The sequence below is a fragment of the Lathyrus oleraceus genome, chromosome 3 (genome assembly GCF_024323335.1).
Source record: "Lathyrus oleraceus cultivar Zhongwan6 chromosome 3, CAAS_Psat_ZW6_1.0, whole genome shotgun sequence".
Classification (NCBI taxonomy): domain Eukaryota; kingdom Viridiplantae; phylum Streptophyta; class Magnoliopsida; order Fabales; family Fabaceae; genus Lathyrus; species Lathyrus oleraceus.
The window spans coordinates 156,150,481-156,157,922 of NC_066581.1; the positions used below are offsets into that span (position 1 = coordinate 156,150,481).

Below are 7,442 nucleotides of genomic sequence, written 5' to 3' on the forward strand. Positions count from 1 at the left end.
ACTGCTTGCGAACTTATTCGATACACTTGAACAAAAATGGGATGTGCGTAATATTGAAATTATTGAAATGTGATTGTGTTAACTTGTGACTTAAATTGGTGTAGGTTCTATGGAAAATATCTTATTTCTAGCACCCTTGGTATAACCAATAAGGTTGGTAAGAATTTGAATCTTAATCTTGCTGATCCATGTGTTACCGTGTCTACTGTCAATGCAGGTACTTCCGGGAAATCTCTTGCTTTGGTTTGCATATGCTGTCTCCATTTGGCATCGTCGTTTGGACTTAAAGCAAAGTGATGATAATGCTGGCCATAGTAACAGACCACTGAAACCAAGTTATGGGTGCTTTTAGGACTTAACCCACGATAAAGTACACTGATATCTATTTTGGCGCTCAGGGCTTCCAGAGTTGCAGTTATGTCATCAACATTCTCACATGTATTTTGCCAACCTAGACCTGTCATAAAAACACAGGGTGAAGCTAAAAGAAAGCCATGGATGTGGTTGACAAGCAGCCAGAAGTATCATCAGAAGAATCACAAGGGCACCGAGTGTTATTCCTAGAATAGCCGCCTTAGATAACATAACTCGGTCCGTAGGGTGAGAACCTTGACATGGATAATTCAACCAATTACCACAAAGACCAGAATTTCCAATGAAACTGTCCGGTGAGAATCTGGTAAAGTTGTTATTTGTGGGAATAAGACCAACTAGGTTGTTATAGGACACATTAAGCAAAGAAAGACTAAGACAAATAACAAGTGATGCCACATCTCCCGTTAAGTCATCGTATTCAAGCCTCAATGATCCTATATTCTGAAGCTGACTAAGTTCTACAGGAATAAAATCAGAGAGCTGGTTATGGGAAAGATCAATATCCATAACACTTTTGAGATTACCAAATTCTGCAAGAATAGGTCCTGTTAAACCGTTTCTGCTCAGATTCAGCTTCAGAAGTTGTTCCAAATCACCGAGGGAAGGAGGAATTGGTCCAATTAATTCATTGTTTGAAATATCCAAAGTATCCAAATTCCCGATATGTGACAGTTCAATTGGAATGGAGCCTTGAAGGTTGTTTGACGAAAGATTCAAAGAGGTCATACTCTCCAAGCTCTGGAAAGTAGAGGGTATTATTCCATTCAGCTTATTCCCATGCACATACAATTTTTCAGTGTAAGTCAAATTACCCAAAATAGGAGGAATTGATCCAGTTAACATGTACAACTCAAGTCTAACACATCAAGTGCTTGCATGAGACCAAGCACCGATGGAATATGCCCGGAAAGTTTATTCCCTTGCAATGACAAGGTTGCGATTTGTAGAAACCCGATATTGAATGGAAACTTCTCCGATCAACTGGTTGTAAGATAAATCCAAGACTTGGAAGGAAGTACAATTGCCTATGTTTTCGGGAATACTTCCTGTTAGGCTATTGTTTCTCACATCAAAGTACCACAAGGCAGTTAACTGGCACATGTCCGGAGATAATGAACCGACCAAGTTGTTCCCTCGCAAGCCAAGATACTGCAAAACTTCATTCTAGTATATAAGCCTTGGAATTTCACCACTAAGATTATTTTGTGCCAGGTCCAGGTTCTTCAAATTAGGAATCTGAGACAATGTTGAAGGAATTGGTCCAATCAATTGATTATTCTTCAAAATCAGATTTCCCAATTGTTTCAGCTTTGAAATTGAATATGGTATATCCCTCGAATTTCATTAAATGACAAATCCAAGTCCTGCAACAAAGAACAGTCACCAATCTCATCTGGTATCTGACCTGATAACCGGTTTTCTTTTAAGTCAATAGAGGCCAAGCTCTTGAGGTTCCCTATCGAAGGCGAGATTTCGCCGTCAAGATTCAGCCCAGAAAGGTTGAGTGCAACAACATTGAAGGTGACATTATCACATGAAATTCCTCTCCAAGCACAATAATCTGATGTTAATGAGTTAGTCCAATCATATAGAACATTATCCACATCCCTGAATGACTTCCTTATATCCAACAATGTTGACCCATCATCTGAATCCACTGAATTGACATTAAAACAAATGGAAAAAACAAGAAGACAGAGTACTCCAAATTGAAATGCCATGGCTTCAACAAAAGATGAACCAACCCAACAAGCTCTTTCTTTCTAAAACCTCTTGTTCTTGCACCAGGAACCACAAGAAGAGAAAAAGACGCACAAATGCTATGCTTCCTTCTTATATTCTAAGATTTAACGTGTTTGGTGGTTTGAAAATGAACTGTTATTGCAGGATGATATTGCGCCGCGTTGAGTTTTGACTGAGGTCTCTAAGCACCATGGTCGGTTCAAGAATTAAACCGGCATCAACGTGAGATCATGTAACCGTTTATCATTGATCAGCATTCCGTTTAACTTATCAATTTGCATTCTTTGCAGGTTCAATGTTCTCACATTGGGCAAAGCTAAAACCTTTAGACTGGCCAGAACCAACAGTAGCCATTTTGCAAAACAAGATGCGTCCAACAATAGAAAAAGTGTCATACAAAGCCTTAGAATCAAATGTCTTATCCAAATTCTTGATAAAATACTTGCGTTCGGAGCGAGAATGTTGTTCGAAGGTGCCAGCACAGCCTGTTGAACCTGAATCTCTGGTCTTGAGAATTATAGATGCAATAAGGTTAGCATAAGCAGCGTTCGACTATGCATTCTACTTGATAAAATCGCCCGTGGTAGCATCAAAAGCAAACACCCGATCCAGCGGAAACCAAATTAATTCCAAGCATAAACAGCGGTGTTAACACAGGACCGACTATTAACTTAGTACTTAAATTCACTACAGTAGCTTCAACAGATTGGATCTAACTTGTTGAATGGTCTTTTTCTTTTTGTTTTGCAACAACTTAGAGCGAAATTGCACCATGTACAAAGATATACGCAAAACATACCTAAGTATTATGTCTTTTTCTAACTTCATGAGTTTTCTTGTAACACGAATATTTAGGCATGTTTCCTTAAATTTGAGAGTAAAAATGACCCACCGTAAACATTTCCACACTCAAAAACTCCAATCAAACATTCAAAACCAAATACATGTAACTCAAAAACTTCATGGCGATTGCGTGTGCGGATGTTGTTAGCATAGTTTTCCGAAGCATTCTTTGCATCAACCTTCTTCTTGCTGAATCCATCAATAAAGGCGAAGATGATGACCTTGCACCTGAACAAGCTGCTGCAGAAGTTATTGATGCAATGGCTTTGAACATCCCAAAGCAAAGTTTTTTTCCCGTGTTTTTTGAACTTGCTTCAGCTGCAGAGCAAGCTTTCTTTCCTTATGTGTTACACGTGACCAAATCCTCAGCGGATGTTCATAGTGACTCAAACTCTGGCATTCAAACAAAAATACCATTCACCCTATTCCAAAACTACACTGTTGTACACGATGTCCCGATCCGTCCAAAGGACGAACGAAACCTAAATCAACTTAAAACCTTTGGGGCCATCATATAAGCATGAGACATTTATGACTATACGAGTGATTGACTGGGAAATGTTTCAGGACCAAAATCAGGGTATGACATAGAACCACTACCTTCGGGAAATAAAAAAGAACCAATTAACAGCATAGTGTAACACCTAGTTTTTATTATTCGAGCATCTTCGGTAGAATGCTCATCTAAGTATAAACTATTATAGTATGACTTAAGGCGTGAAAGTAGTATACCTTGACCTCTTGCGTTATCATCTAATAAATCAGTCTCTAAGAGGTCCATGTAAATTGAATTTGCATAGTTGGTTTTACCATTAACAACCTTACCTTTAATGGGAAGTCCCAAAAGCATATAGACGTCTTCTAACGTCACGGTACACTCACTGGTTGGAAACCAAATTGTGTGTGTCTCTAGACGCCATCTTTCGCATAAAGCAAGAATGAATTTGTTATCTACTAACCAAGACAAAATCTTGCTTATGTGACCAAAACCGATGAGTTCAACATAAGGTTGAATCATCGGGTCCATATGGACATGTTCGTGGACCCGGGTCCGGAACCTTGAAACATCCTATAAAAGAAAGAACAAAAAACTTGACTAAGTTGGTATGTTAAAATAAAACGGGCCGCTATTAAAACAAATAACAAAAGAAAAAAACTTACATAAGTTGTTATGTTCGTAACCGTTCCTCTATGTGTTTCGCCCATTGTGAGGATAGACATTTTGTCGGGGAAGAAAGCGGTTGATGCAGATGAAACTACAAGAAGTTGTTGCAGATGAAATTGTAGAAGAAGTATTGTAGAATAAGTAGTGAGAGTGATGGTGTGGAAGAAGTGTTGATGGTGTGGATGTATTTATAGGCAAATGAATGGGAGCATGAAAAATTGTGCTTGCATGGTGTTTCCAATTGAATTGGCGCCCATGTACAACTTGTACATGGTGTCGCCATTCAAATTGGCGCCTCCATAGGGACATGCATGCAAGACCTAGGTCTGATTGCTTGGTTTCGAGGTCTGCATGCATGCTTTGACAAGGTGTCGCCAAATGGATTGGCGCCCATGTGCAAGGAATGAATGGGGGCGCCAATTCAATTGGAGTGTGTGTCTACATGTCTGACACGTGGCTGTCCTCTCTCTTGCATGCTGAACATGTCACTTCTTAGTAGCTTGCATGGTTGACACATCATTTCGGACTAGCTTGCATGTGCGACATATCACTTCAAACTAGATAGCATGTGAGACACATCATTTCCCTATTTAAGTGTCTTACTATCAACATCCAAGATACATCACTCATATTCATTTGCAGCAAGAAAATAGTTTTCATCTGCACAATGTCATCTTCACCAAAATACAGTGTCAACGTTCACTGCAACAGTGAAACATACGAGTCTGAGTTATATGGTTTTTGTTTTCGAAACACTGATACCATTAGACTTACGATCAAGAGAAATGCAACATTCTTGCATTTGAAAAAAAGAATACAATCATTTATAGGATCGGGTATTGTGTCAAAGATCACGTATCAAAATCCAATATTTTTTTAGAATAGTCAATGCAAGTTTTTCCCGCTTAAGGTACGAGATGATGAAGATATTGAATACATGTTTGTTAGTCATGAACATTCAGGCTGCAACTGTATTAAGTTACATATTACTCTTCAACCATGTATACCGTCTCAGCAGTCTCAAATAACCAATCAGGATGAATCTGGTGAATTTGATCCACAATGGTCAGATGACGTCAACCCAGAAGCAGAAGCAGAAGTTGACGTTGTTGATGAAGAATAAGAGGAAACCGAGATACAGGTTGATCAGATGATGAACAACGACATTGAAGGTGATGATCAACCACCACCAATACCTCCTAGTCATGTCTACAATCCACCTCAACATATGACAAATTTGGATCTGCATGACGATGATACATCCAACAGTGTTTTCTATAACCCATATCCATGATCAGAAGGTGAATTAAAGGTGGGAGACATGTTTCGTACCAAAGAAGAATGTGTGCGAGCTATCAAAAAATTCCACATGAAAAACTCTGTTGATTTTACAATGAAACACACTGATTCAAGAAAGTATGTTATCGAATGTCTTAACATCCTTTGTAAGTTTTGGTTGGCCGCATCTTACAAAAAGAAAAACGACTCTTGGGAGATCACTTCAATAGACCCACCTCACAGTTGCATTGCAACTAACGTTGAACAAGATCACCGTAAACTAAGTGCTGCATTGATATGTCAAGACATTCTGCCGTTGGTTAATAAAGACCCATCAGTGAAGGTGAGTATAATTATATCCCATATCAGAACAACATATAATTATACTCCATCTTATAAGAAAGCCTGGATTGCAAGGACAAAGGTTGTTGAACAGGTATTCGGCAACTGGGAGGATTCATACAAAGAATTGCCATGGTTTTTATGGGCCCATAAAACATATGTCCCAGGAACTGTGGCAATTATGGAGACATTGCCAGCAATGATGCCAGACGAAACTTGTGTTACAGGTAATAGAATCTTTCACCGTCTCTTTTGGGTGTTTGACCCATGCATCAAAGGTTTCGCATTCTGCAAACCTATTATTCAAATTGACGGCACTTGGTTATACGGCAAATACAAGGGTACTTTGCTTATGGAGGTTGCACAAGACAACAATAACAATGTCTTTCCTATTGCCTTTGCTCTGGTTGAAGGTGAAACGGCTGGTGGATGAGGTTTCTTTCTTCGACATCTCAGAACGCATATGGCTCCACAAGCCAATCTCTGTTTGATTTCTGATAGCCATACTACCATTGAGAGTGCCTACAACAACCATGACAACGAATGGCATGATCCTCCTTCAACCCATGTCTATTGCATCAGACATATTGCACAAAACTTCATGCGTGCAATAAAAGATAAGAATCTTCACAGGAAGGTGGTGAATGTTGGGTAAGCTCTAACTCAGCTGTCATTTCAATATTATCATGATGAAATTAGACTGTCTAATGAAGACGCATGGAGATGGCTAAATAACATACCAGTAGAGCAGTGGACAAGGGCATTTGAAAGAGGTTGTCGATGGGGCCACATGACAACAAACCTTGTGGAATGCATGAACGTGGTATTCAAAGGAATTAGACTCAAGCTCAATAAATGCATCTTTGTTCTTAGACTCAAGCTGCAACTCCTCATGCTTTCTGCTAAAAGCATGGAAACGCTTTTCCCACATATCCTTTTCTTGCTTCATCTTGGCGAGCGCGTCTTCCAACTCCTCTACAACTTGGTTAGGGAGAGTTAATGGCTCAACCACAACCATAGACATAGGTCTCTCACAAGCATATGGCATCTTACATTCCAAAGCTCTCTTCTTCACCCAAAGAGTGTAAGCTTCTAAAGCTACACAATTGCACGGACCAAGCTCGGATATTCCCTTCCTATGCACATTATGCCAGGCATGCACAATCTTCTTCTTCAAACGTTGGGGATCTTTACCCTCTTGATAGAAAATAACTTCTAACTAAGTGTTATTAGGTTTGTCTCTCAAGGGGAGCCCAAGTTAACGACGAGCCAAAGCAGGGTTGTAGTTGATTCCTCTTAGTGTACCAATGAGAGGTACATTAGAGAACTCACCACAACTATCAATAATCTCCAAACTACTCAATGAAGAATCATACCAAACTATATCATCATTAGTGAGAGACATAAGTCTCTGAGACCACCTTAGACATTGTTTGCTCTCCACAAAAGCAGGCGTCTGAGGCAAGTGCAAAATAAACCACTTGTACAGAAGAGGAACACAACATAAAATAGTTCCACCATCCTTAGATTTCCTTAGATGCAAAGAGAAGTACATATCACCTAACAGAGTAGGCACATGATTCCCAATCAAAAAAATTCTAATGGCGTTAACATCAACAAAATCGTCAATGTTAGGGAACAAAGCTAAACCATAGATGAACAACACAAAGATAGTTTCGAAAGCATCCACACTACC

General features: G+C 39.4%; 1 pseudogene; it reads right to left on the reverse strand.

Moving 5' to 3' along the window:
- Positions 1 to 432: 432 nt before the first annotated feature.
- LOC127130173 (LRR receptor-like serine/threonine-protein kinase ERECTA) lies at positions 433 to 2,179 on the reverse strand (annotated as a pseudogene).
- Positions 2,180 to 7,442: the final 5,263 nt, after the last annotated feature.